The following is an 11717-nucleotide window of genomic DNA, read 5'->3' on the forward strand; positions in this document are numbered from 1 at the left end:
TTCTAGTCCTCTATAGTCTACAAATATAATTATCATAGCTGTAATATATATACTGTTATAACTAAGCGTCAACAGAGGGTCCGCATCTCTGAAGACTTGAGCAGATCTATTAGAATAAATAACCAAGTAATTAAACCTCCATTTAGTGGCCATAATACACTAACGTGAGGCCACAGACCACACTATAGACATGAAATCATTCAATGGGTTGTCTAGCCGATCCAGTACCACTGAGCTGGAAATATTCGTCTCTACACCATTAGAAACATGCCTTTCCTCTGTAATAATGAAAGGTCTGTAGAGTTTTGTTTCTAGTTTTTGTTTCTTTTCTCTTTTCATTTACTTATTTTAATTTGATGTTTAACATATGTTTAGATATGGTTGTTTTAATTGATTTTCTCTGATTTTGTACAGTGCCTGATGATGGAGAAAGTTAATTCCGGAAATACCAGTGAATATATGATGTTTAGCAGGCCAATGCGTTATCGACTGAACCATGCCAGCCTAATAAGATACATCCAAGGCTATGTATATTTCTATTTCATAATCTCTCCAGTACATTATTAGTAAAGTCGATAAAGTAAAAAATGTTTTATTTGTATGTAGTGGACATGCACCACACACAAGGACCTACCATACATTTTTGATGCAACAAATTCAGATTCATCCTGGAAGAATCGGAGGGCTGGAACTTCACTCGTGGACTAGAGTTACACATTAATGCAAAACTGTCTGGCCAAGAGTGACACGTCAGATGAGGCGCTGAGAAGAAAAACGAGGAACTCGCCCAAATGTCACTTTTGTGAAAATGGTCTACAAACCATAGGAGCATTAAGAAAAAAAGCCAAATTCATCAAATGTCACTTTTGAGATCTTCAACAAATGTTTGCAACAATATCTCGGTAACCAACCACACAATTTTTATAAAACTGGACGCATTTTAAACATTGATAACATTTTTGCTTAGAAAACGCAACTTTCGCTCACTATGCCCGTGAACCTTCACCGCAAGTATAAATTCGGTCAAGCACTTAAATTGCTGATAACGTTTGAAGTTCCTCGACCTGTACTTCTTGGAACGCAGGTAAGAAAGATACATCATAATTTATACCTGCAAGATACTAGAGGGACTGGTCCGAAATCTGCACACACAAATCACTACCTATAAAAGAGGCCACCGTGCAAAATACTCCCAATGAAAAGGTGTACCATGAGTAACCTAAAAGGTAAAACAAATGTAGGGCTCATGACTTTTCAACGCCTTCCTAGAAACAATAAACGTAAGGCTGGTGACTTTTTAACACCTTCTGGAAACAATAAACGTAAGGTTCATAACTTTTCAATACCTGGAAAATAATAAACGTAAGGTTCTTGACTTTTTAACACCTGGAAAATAATAAACGTAAGGTTCTTGACTTTTCAACACCTGGAAAATAATAAACGTAAGGTTCTTGACTTTTCAACACCTGGAAAATAATAAACGTAAGGTTCTTGACTTTTCAACACCTGGAAAACAAACGTAAGGTTCTTGACTTTTCAACACCTGGAAAACAAACGTAAGGTTCATGACTTTTCAACACCTGGAAAACAAACGTAAGGTTCTTGACTTTTCAACACCTGGAAAACAAACGTAAGGTTCTTGACTTTTCAACACCTGGAAAACAAACGTAAGGTTCTTGACTTTTCAACACCTGGAAAACAAACGTAAGGTTCTTGACTTTTCAACACCTGGAAAACAAACGTAAGGTTCTTGACTTTTCAATACCTTCCTAGAAAACAATAAACCTAAGGCCAATGACCTTCTGACTACCTTGCTATTATACATAAGGAGAATTATCAACAGAAACCTTGCTGTCTTCAACAGGAAACGTGATAAGTCCCTTAAGTCAGCTCTTCATCAGCCGAGCTGTGATTCTTACACTGGACTGTGTGCGGTCAGCAGTAACAACCGGAGTAATCAGGTCTTCATCCACCAGGAGGCCTGTTCTGAGACAAGGTCGCGAGGGCGTTGACTCCCCTTAAATATCCTTCAGGTGCTCGCGAGTCTTAAAACTTACAAGCCAGTGTACTAACCTCTAAATTAGCTGACTCTAATATTATTACACTGCCTTAATAAATAAGCATAACACTCGAGTTGTGAAGTCCTTTTTTTATTATATACAATCATAAGTAAGCGATAAAGGGAAGTCTTAATTCTTGGTCCTTATCAACTATTTAACTCTGTGCCTATTCCTGTAGGGTTGTCTCTTCTGACCTGGCTAATTCATATGCAGCATATCGCATCCTGAATTAGCATTACCATATACAATATACTACATCACCTTACTAAATTATAGCGTTATACATTTGGCGAATAATTTATATGTAATTCCCGGCTTATAATAAAGAATTTTTTTATCTTATTCAATTCTCATTAACTGTATTGTATGCTGGTTCACAACTGAACGATAAACTAAATTTAGTTGTTAAATAATTTGTCAAGTGTTAAGTGTGCTCTTTATAAATATTTGCTAAGTAAAATTTAATTTGTACGCCAGTACTATATTGCACTTGTGTGTGTGTGTGTGTGTGTGTGTGTGTGTGTGTGTGTGTGTGTGTGTGTGTGTGTGTGTGTGTGTGTGTGTGTGTGTGTGTGTCTGTCTGTGTGTCTGTCTGTGTGTGCGCGCGCGCGCGATCACATTTATTCTTTTGGGGGATGAGTCTCGACTCCTGCCACCGCCTTTCCTGATTTTCCCTCTTACTGGACCTAAGTTCACTAACTCGTAGTCTCGGGACCTATCATATCTCTTTTTAAACCTGTGTATTGAATCTTACCTTCGACACTTAATCAGCCGTATCATTCCGACTGCTGATTATCATTAGGTGACATCTGTCGATGTCTGCGTCAGAGTGGTCCAACATACCTAGCCCTCTGAGCTGTAAGAACACTCAAGACAAAGTTCATGGGTCCCGCTTAGTCTTGTTAATTACATTTTATAAAATCATATTTAAATGAATGCTGCAGCTTCATTCTTTTGTCTTCCCTATTAAAACTATCTTATGAACCGATGTAAAAATAATATTTAAGCAATAAATATCCAATGACATTTTTGTAGTTTAAAATTTTAATTTAAAATTCCTTAAGGTAACATTTTCCCCCCAAAAAATATAATTATATATTCTATTTATTTACGAGAGTTGTGGGATATAAACAGTAATCTCGCTGAAAGCAAGTAGCTTGTGAGACCGTGCCTGGACCACCGGGCTCTAAGTCGCTGGCTTGTAAAAACTAAATGTAATCCAGGCGTACATACAATTAAAGCTAATACAAATATAGACGTGGCAAAGATGCCATTGATGAGAGTATCTTTATTGTACATGTTGGACCAGCTAACTATGAGGTAAAAACATGAAGTTTGGGTCACATTCCAACCAGGCAATGTTCAAGGCTTTGGGTACAGTCAAGGGTGGTCTCCAGCGGATTAGACTGTCTTGTGTCCAGATGATCGCCTCTTGCCTAAGCATTCTGTTGATATCTTGGCAAATAAAGCATCGAAAATGCTGAGGATGACGACAACCACTGAGAGGGCATTGGAATGGATAAAGCTGCGATGCAGTCTTGGGTAGCATTAATAACACAATCATGAGCTGTCTTGGATATCATTAATAAGACAATCACTATTGAACATGGGTAGTACTGACGATAACCACCAAGGGCTCGAGCACGGATAATGCTGACAACGATAACCACTGATTAAGTATCAAGCACGGATAGTGCTGACTACAACAGCCATTAAGAAAGAATCGGAACCGAGTCATTCATCAACATTAAACAATTCGACTAGCTTTCTATATGAAGAGCACAGAGCAGGCAACCAACTTTCACTGACTAACACTACTAGGGAGTGTGTAGTGGAATACTAGTTTATGAGGCACTTGTCCACAATGTGGGTATCTTTAGACTGGAAACGTTTCGCCATCCATTGGCTTCTTCAGCTCAATGCAGAGAAACAGTGGAAGATGAGATTGATGTAATCAGTCCCTCAGCCTGGAGGAGCCGATGAGTTCAGTCCATCAAACTCCTTCTCATCTTCCACAGTTTCTCTGCACTGGACTGCACAAGCCACTGGATGGCAAAAAAGTTTCTAGAAATAGAGATACTCAAATGTTGAACAAGAGTCTCATATATCAACTTGTCAGTTACTCTAAACTATTTATTCCAAAAAGCAGTTAATGGGAACGACCTTAAAATTATTCCCCGTATCCCAATGTTGAGAAATGTAGGGGGGGGGGAGGGGTTGATGAAAGTGGTACGTGACGCCTTCCTGTTACCCCGACTTTTAGACTATCATGTACCTCTGAGCCACGAAAAACTGAGTACCATCATTCCCAAGCGTGTATGAACATAAAATAAATTTTGCAGCTACCGAATCTTAACACGTGATATTAGACACCTGTCAATGGTATACACCTGCATACCATTCAATCGTCAACCATTTACCCCAAATTACCACAAAATTGTCATGCACATATACAGGAATACCATGCACATTCCATGGAAAGCTTGGGTGCTTCTTTCAAATCAGTGTTGCCGTTGTGAGCAACTGGACGACTCTGTAGTAATCTTTAGTGGATGTTAGCAACTGGACGACTCTGTAGTAATCTTTAGTGGATGTATGTTAGCAACTGGACGACTCTGTAGTAATCTTTAGTGGATGTATGTTAGAAGTCCTTTCGTACTATTTCCGAAGCCGCTAGACCTTATGTAGGTCCATCTCCTCAACGACCAGTCAGTCCAACTCATTTATGAAATCGCTGAACCGGATGTAACAACCATCCGTTATTCCAGCTGGAAATACCTGTACCATTTATAACTGTGCTCTGTTTGGATAAGTTCGTCTGTTGTCTTTGTGTGTACAGAAAGATCGTTAATTACTGACTGGCGGTGTGTATCTACTGGACAAAGAATCGAACCTCCCAATTTCTTGTGCAGACTCCCCCACAGTTAATGCTTTATATCTGCTTTATAACTGTTTCCCAGTTAGACCGTTAACTTCCTCCGAAATCTGGTTCGTTGACTTCTGCTTCATCTAACGTTTTATCAGAACTTACCGTTATTCTAAGATAAGTTAAATTCACTTATATTAACGTATATTAAGCGTAACGAACACACGTTGTTTATGTTGGAGGGCTGACTGAATAACAATATGTCTGTGTCTGATAATGCTCTGCAATCACAAACTGAACAACAATATCAACTATTTCTTTTATATTCTCTCCAGCTAGGGCTATCAAAGTACTGAACCAAAATTATTCGAAAAGTCAAGGTTGCCAGAAAAAAAAAAAAAAAATAGTGGAAATACAATCAATATTAGGCAGTCACGTTGTGCTTGTTTAATTATCAGAAATGTCTTTCTTCCATATCTTGCTTTCTTGACCTCTTGTTCTTCACTGTCCTTCTGGTCTCTCTAAATCACCTTGATTAAAGTGAATTCCCTGCGAGCCGGAAACTTGTTTACCTGTTCATCGGTGTGCACGTGTTTCCAGCAGAAACTCTTGAGGAGACTGAAATATATTTTTCAATTTACGTCGAGCGGAATATATTTGTCTTCAATATTTCTCCGATTCCTTGTTTCCCTTAGGAACCTGCAGGCCGCATGTAGAAATTTCCCCTAAAATTTCATTTGCTGGCCATTTCTACACCTTCAAGTGTTGAAATTACATGGAAAAATTAATTGGAAAAAAATATTTAATGAATTATTAAATGGCGCTCCTCAGTCCAGCAGACTCTATGCTGCTATCACACGCAGCGCTTGCTTCATTTTTACTTAGATAACTGACAGATAGTGCCTGCGACGCCTTGCATTAAAAAATGCTGCTATCTTGCATTTCATCTTAATTAGGGCAAAACCTGTCTCAGCGTCATGATATAAATCATTTATGTTAATTTTTAGCAAGAAAAAACTAATTAGTTCTTTTGGTTGCTGCGTTGAATTTGCCGATCACTGGTCGCCATTAAAACGTACTATTTTACTTATGTATTATTTAGGAAACGCACGTTTGAGATATTTTTTTATATTGTGTGATGCTGCAAGTACAGCTGGAGACAACGACAGATAGTTGTGATCGTGGCAAATTTAAAAAAAAAAAATAAACACTTCGCTATAGATAAACATGTTACGTTGGCGATGGACGCACATTACACACGTTACAGATCAATTTCCAGAATTTAACATGTGAATTAAAAATGCAATTCCCTTTTAGCTTTTTGAAGTGCTGCTTGAGTATGTGTGGAGGCTGGTATCAGCTTGTGCGCATGTGCGGAGGCTGGCATTAGCTTGTGCGCATGTGTGGAGGCTGTCATCAGCTTGTGTGTGTGTGTGTGTGTGTGTGTGTGTGTGTGTGTGCGCGCGCGCGCTGGAGTTTGTGTTTATACTGTACATGTTCTCCAGCCCGTGTTGCATGCACGTCATCCCATCCACATGTCGTGTAAAGTATGTACGTTTACATTATCTCCCTAACTCCCTTCCTAATTTATAGTAATGGAGAGAGAGAGAGAGAGAGAGAGAGAGAGAGAGAGAGAGAGAGAGAGAGAGAGAGAGAGAGAGAGAACTATTAAACGAAAGAAAAAAAACGAGGCCGAGGAAGAGGCAGACAGACGACACACTAAAGATACAATAATGACCTCAAAAATTAGCACTCAGGAGGTAAGTACTTATTAGCTAGAGTCCTACTCAAACAAGGAATATAGTACCTGACATTTATCAAGACATAAAAGATTTCAAAACTTTCTGTAGGATACACTACTGTTGACCCACGGTCTACTCTAGCACGGATCACGAGATTTACAGGCACCTGCAGAGGCATTTCAAAATTTTAAATTTCTGGCAGTGTTCTAGATGTTACTACAGTCGACATAATTTTAAACTTTCTTGGAAGATAAAAATCGGAGAGACTAAGGAGGGAAAGCGCTTAATTGGAAATGGGGAAATACTGCCAGAAGCTGTATCTTCACATTGAATGCATCATTTCGGGAAGAAAAGAGGTTCTTACCAGGAATTCTTTGCAATTCTAAGACGGTATTTTTGATTACTGACCACTGTCTGAAGTAAAATATTGTTCTCTGTGTATTTGATTTTATGAATGTGTAATCTCTGATTTTTTCTTCGTGCTGCTTAACCTTCCCGTCCCGTAACTTTTATAATAAACACAGATACAGTAGTCCCAGTTATTATTCATCCGTTTAGTATGGAATAAGTTATGGGTGATAGAATATTCTTCTGTTAGGAGGAAGTTCGGGTGCAATCTTGTGCGTGCGGGTAAAGGTCTGTTCCAATCTTGTGTGTGTGGGTAAAGTCTGTTCCTTAAGCCCGACCTGTGTTGTCTTTAAAACTATAGATTAACCCTCTCTTGGTCCACCTTCGAGGTTTGTCTACTGATACTATTATTATTATGTTATTCTCTGAGCCATAGTCTATCACTGTGTTCACTCTTCTTACACTGCCACAATGTGTAAACCACAGTCCCAGCGGTTCACCCTCCAACATAATCCGCCTTCCTCTAACTCACTCACACCACCTTGTAGTTCATTATATACTTGTATCGCTCATTTTCTCCATTTTATTAGCATTATATTCATTCTACTCTCTCTCTTTCCACCCTTCTCCCCTTCACTGCTCCTTTCACTTTCGTGAACACATGAGGTCACGTTGCATGCCTGTGTCCTGACCTCACGACGTCATAACTTCACCCTTTCTCACCCTCCAGTCAAGCACATCTCTGCCATTATATACACTAACATAAAGGAGGAATGAAAGCTTCCTACTGTATATGACTGATTAGTGCAGTTAATTTAATACGTCTTGAAGTGTGATAAAAAAAAATCCTAACATAAACGCTGTTTAGAGATGAACTAGTTCATACCTACAAGACACCAGCTGATGTCTAACATAATAGTTTACAGCCTATATACCACTAAAAGAAAAAAACAAGTCTAATCAAATAAGAGAGACCCCAATCAGCAACATCCACTACTCACTAGTGAATGCTCGAATAACATGCTTTAGAACAATGAGAATCCACTGCACATTAAGACAACAGTACTAGAAATAAATGGTGCAAGGTATATAAAGGCATTAAGTGTCTCAAGCATAGTAGCATCAAATTATATTATTGGCTCCATCAACCACTAACAGAGCTGATTGCCCTGAGGCTGGCATTCAGCATACTTAAAATAGAGGGGTACTCTTCTGTGATTTCACACATGTTCTTAATAATAGATGTATCTAAAATAAATAACAAAAAGGCACAATATCGTGACTGGAACAATACACAAATAACCCGCACATAGAAGAGAGGAGCTAACGACGACGTTTCGGTCCGATTTTGTAAATGGTCCAAGTCGGACCGAAACGTCGTCGTTAGCTCCTCTCTTCTACGTGCGGGTTATTTGTGTATGGAATAGATGTATCTACAAAATAAAGCAGGAATCGCAAGTAGATATTAAAACGACCTTGCTGAGAACAAAGGTTTTCGTATTACATTCGTCGGATACTGTGGACAATTTTTCATATATGATTCTCCTATTAGGATAACTCTTAACAAAGAAAGTAGTGGCAGGTCGGAGGTTGAATTACATATCTGATAAACATTTTAACTGTTAAATCTATTTTGATTAAGAATATTAGGTTCATGATACTCATAGATACTCTGGAGCAGACTTAATGTACTACTTACATGATTCAAAGTCGATTAAAATTACTGATCAGAAAAATAAATTACGGTTACTTGATAATTTGTATTAAATTATTTTCAACAATTACTTCAGATTTTACTAATGCTGAAATCACTGTTAAATGTTGGAAATAATAAGCAAACATTTTCATATTTTGAATTTATATGCAATAACTTGAACAATGACCAATAATACAATTAATTAACATTTCAGTCAGAGTCAAACAGATGGAAACAACCTCCATATTTCTTACAATAAATCAACCAACGATCCAGCACGATTATAAGTAACTAAGTAAGCTTCGTCTGACTGTGTCAGATCTAGGACATAATGCTTATTTTTTTTTTTAGTTCACTATCATTTTAAACAAGGTAACTGCACTTAGAAGATGAGAATTTTTGCAATGAATTAACACAAAAAGCTGCAAATTGAGTTATTTCACGTGTAATATAATAAAAAATAATATTGACTCTAATGGTGCACAAGAAAGTTACATACATTTTACATATCTGTAGTTCATAAAGCTTCGAGCATGGAAGGTACTCATAAATTTCTGGGTTTCACTTAATCAGAAGTTCATGGAAGGTTGCAGGTCCTACCAGCGCCCTATTAAGAACAAAAAATTTCCTGCTATGCTAAATACACTCTCTGATGGTGTTGGAGTGCGTATGAAACCCAACAATTCTCTTATTCGTTTCTTCAGAGGGAGTATCTGTGAGAATCACCCCAATATGCACAAAATAAGTGTAAATTATCTTTTTCCACGAAATAATGTGTCCATTCATCAATAAGTCTAGATTCCAAATGAGGGAGGATACCAGTCACAGAGTCCAGGCAAACATGACTCTCGGCGGTACAACTGCTGAACGTGACCCAAACAACGAGAATCGCATCAGAATGTACAGTTATGTACCATATGACGTGTACTTAACTTTCTTTTTGTCATCAGCCCATCTGCTCCGGCATTGTGATGTAATTTAAGGACGGAATAAGCCTGACTTAAATAAAATTTCAAATGCACTTACTTTTCAATCTAAAAACTTTAATTACAACTATTTTTTTTAATTAATTACGTTTGGCTTCCATTACAATTCCGTCAAGCCTCCTCTGAAAATCTTATTTTCATTTAAATATCTGCCCTCTTCAAACTTTATTATACTGCATATATACGCTCATTTTCCCATGTGTCCTCAATTTTATTATGCTGTGTAGGGGCTGGATTACCCTGAGAGAGTAATTTTCACATACTTACCTAGACCTGCTGGAACGAAACCTAGGAGACTGAGGGACTGATTACCTTGTCTTCTGTATATACTTCTGCAGTCTTCACAGGCATTTTCTTGCATTATATTAATAAAGTCACTGGATGGCAAAACGCCTACAAATTAAAGATATCAAGATGTTGCACATGTGTCTAATTCTGCATCTTGTCGGTACTGTATATCATTCATATACAACATTAAATTTTAACTATAACTGAAGAACTGCTAAGGCCTCACCAGAGATGAGGCGACGTATGGTAATAGTTCTTAGCTCGGTTGAAAGGCATACAAATACTGGGCAAAAGTTTTACTGAGACAGCGTTTCGCCTGTTCAGCATATTTTTTCGATTCAATGTTGTACTAACGAAACATCTTAATAACCAATCTGTCGAGAGAGAGGATAGTGAGTGTGTGTGTATGATTTGTGCGTGATGTGTGTGCATGTGTGCGTGTGTGTGTGTGTGTGTGTGTGTGTGTGTGTGTGTGTGTGTGTGTGTGTGTGTGTGTGTGTGTGTGTGTGTGTGTGTGTGTGTGTGTGTGTATGGTGTGTGTACTCACCTAATTGTACTCACCTAATTGTGGTTGCAGGGGTCGAGACTCAGCTCCTGGCCCCGCCTCTTCACTGATCGCTACTGGATCCTCTCTCTCTCTGCTTCCTGAGCTTTGTCATACCTCTTCTTAAAACTATGTATGATTCCTGCCTCCAGATTTAGATTTTGCCACCGAAGTGACTAGTTTATTGTGCACCCCATATCCATCCTGTGGACGGTAGCGCGAGAGCATGTGGATACACAAAAGGCCTAGGAACTAGGCCCCAAAGGGTTAACAGGAATACATATGGATTTATATCTACATATCTATAGTTCACTTATCTGTTACAAGCAAATTTAGGAAATTTGCTTAGTATATCTGGTATCTTATTTTCATTAATAAGATATCTTGACATGTCACATAGGTTATTATACTGTCTGTCTCTGTATTCCTCAATAAGTGGACAATTAAGCACATAGTGTTCAAGAGAGTGACCATATGCCTGATCACATAATTTACATTTAGTTTGATCATCATCTGTGCGTCTCCCAAACTGCCAGAAGTACTTGTAACCAAGCCTAAGTCTGGCCACTACAACATCAGTCAGTCTGTTCACATTGCAAGTTGCTCCATAAACATACTTATCTACGTTCATGTTATCATAGTGGGTTATAGATCTACTCAGGCTTCTAACTGCATTCCTATAACAATCATCTTCATTATTTACTTCTCTCCTAATATTATTCCTAATGCTAGACACAGTTATACCAAAGTTATATTCTACGTTCTCCTTCTGGATACTCTTCTTGGCTAACATATCAACTTTATCATGAAGGAGTAATCCAATGTATGATGGGATCCATAGCAATTGTACATTAATTCCTTTGTCCCTAATTTTTGAGTATCTATACCTGGCTTCCCCAATGAGCATGTTGTTGGAGTCATTATATGAGCCAAGAGCCTTCAATGATGACATAGAATCAGTAATGATGATAGAGTCAAGCTCAGTGTCATAGGTTAGCTTTAGCGCCATTAGGATTGCAAACAATTCAGTTTGCAGTGTAGACGCCCAGTTGTTAATTCTTATGCCTAACTCAACAAATTTATTATCGTTCTTAACTAGGGAGGTGGCAACAAGAGCAGATGCAGCCCTGCCAGAAGACTCCTGTTTAGATCCATCAGTGTATAGTGTATGGTGCCCCGGTGGCCTG

This window comes from Cherax quadricarinatus, chromosome 4 (assembly GCF_038502225.1).
Source record: "Cherax quadricarinatus isolate ZL_2023a chromosome 4, ASM3850222v1, whole genome shotgun sequence".
Classification (NCBI taxonomy): domain Eukaryota; kingdom Metazoa; phylum Arthropoda; class Malacostraca; order Decapoda; family Parastacidae; genus Cherax; species Cherax quadricarinatus.